Source organism: Apium graveolens, chromosome 5 (assembly GCF_009905375.1).
Source record: "Apium graveolens cultivar Ventura chromosome 5, ASM990537v1, whole genome shotgun sequence".
NCBI classification, from domain to species: domain Eukaryota; kingdom Viridiplantae; phylum Streptophyta; class Magnoliopsida; order Apiales; family Apiaceae; genus Apium; species Apium graveolens.
Window position 1 is genome coordinate 61,409,679 of NC_133651.1, and position 1,751 is coordinate 61,411,429.

General features: G+C 39.7%; 1 non-coding gene across 1 annotated transcript; it reads left to right on the forward strand.

Annotated features, from left to right (window-relative positions):
• Window positions 1-844: 844 nt before the first annotated feature.
• LOC141663095 (small nucleolar RNA R71) lies at window positions 845-951 on the forward strand. Its single transcript, XR_012551180.1, has one exon. It is a non-coding gene; the product is annotated as a small nucleolar RNA R71 (small nucleolar RNA).
• The last annotated feature ends 800 nt before the right edge of the window (window positions 952-1,751 follow it).

Here is a 1,751-nt window from a genome sequence, read left to right on the forward strand (position 1 = left end):
TAGACTCTTCGTCTTGCTGAATTTGGGGGCTTGCGACCTTTCCGGACCTCAAGGTGATGGCGTTCACCTATTCGTTAACTTCCCTCTTGCCTGGATTGGCTTCTGTATCACTAGGAAGCATGCCTGATGGTCAATTTAATAAGGTGTTAGTAATTTACCCTATTTGGTTCTCCAGAGTCTTGATAAAAACAGCCTAGCTTTGGCATATAAGAGCCTGGTTTTTGCACATAAGCCGCAACTCCTCCAATTCATATTTTTCATTCGAAGATAGACCTACACCTCCATGCATTTGTTGTTGAAGTTGGAGTTGCTTTCTTGGTGCATATTGTGGTTGTTGAAAACCTGGAGGGTTGAATTACCTTGCTGCATATTGCTGATAAGGTTGTTACATCGGACTCTGATTTTTACTCCAGCTGAAGTTAGGATGATTCCAGTTATCAGGATGATAAGTGTCTAGAACTTGTTACTGCGATCTCTGAAAGTTGCTCACAAACCGAGCTGATTCACTAGATATAACGCATTGCTCCTCCGTATGCGAACCTACACACAACTCACAAACTCTGGTTATCTACCATAGTTAGCCAGAGAATAGATCTTCATAGACAACGCCTTTAGTTGAGTAGTGATAGCCGTAGTTTTATCCACTTCAAGAACTCCTGCTACCTTGCCATGTGGTAATCTATGGGTTGGATACTGATATTCATTAGCAGCCATCAGTTCAATTAGATCATAAGCTTTCTCATAGCTCTTTACCCATAATGCTCCACCTGATGCTACATCGAGCATGGGTCTTGACTGTACTATCAACCAGTTATAGAAGCAATTGATGATCATCCAATCAGGAATTTCATGATGAGGACACTTCCTAAGCATCTCCTTGTAGCGATCCCAAGTTTTACACAAAAATTCTCCCATTTGATGCGTAAATTGAGTAATAGCATTTCTGATTACAGCTGTCTTTGCCCTAGGGAAGAATTTAGTGAGAAAATTTCTAGCAAAATCTTTCAAGTAGCAATCGAACCAGCTGGTAGAGAGTTTAACCAGCTTAGCCTTGTCCCTCAGAGAGAATATGAGCAGTCTCAGCTTCACTGCATCCTCAGACACACCATTGAACTTGAAGGTATCGCAGATCTCTATGAAATCCCAGACTGGACTGAATTATATACTCATTGAATCATTCCGGGCTTGATTTCAAAGGTATTGGATGCGATCGCTGGCTTGACAAATATAGATTGAATGTCATTGATCTTGGGTTGAGAAAAATCTATCAACGCTTTTGTTGGTGCTCCTGGATCTCCCATTGTAATGAGTACCTGAAACACAAACAAGTAAACCGTGAAACTAAAGGAATCCGAGTCAGTGAACTTTAACGACCACTGACGTCAAGCACATAACAAAAAATTAACACCGAGTCCCCGGCAGCGGCGCCAAACACTTGTTAAGGCGAAATCACACGCTAAAATTACACGCAAGTATACGCGTTCGCAAGTAGTATAAGATATAAATCAGATTCATTCCCTTAGAGACTTTTTTTGGTTAACTTAAGAGTATGCACCTATGCAACAATGCTATGGCTATCGCGCAATGCTAAGACAATAACAAGTTGAGATGTTTATAACTGAGAATAAACTAATATGTAATTAACAAAGAATAAAAGTGATTGAATTAACTATATGAAACAAACATGTGATTTTAACTTCATTACTACTTCATTCAAAGTCATTGTTCTTAACCTTAGCATCTAATAGTGA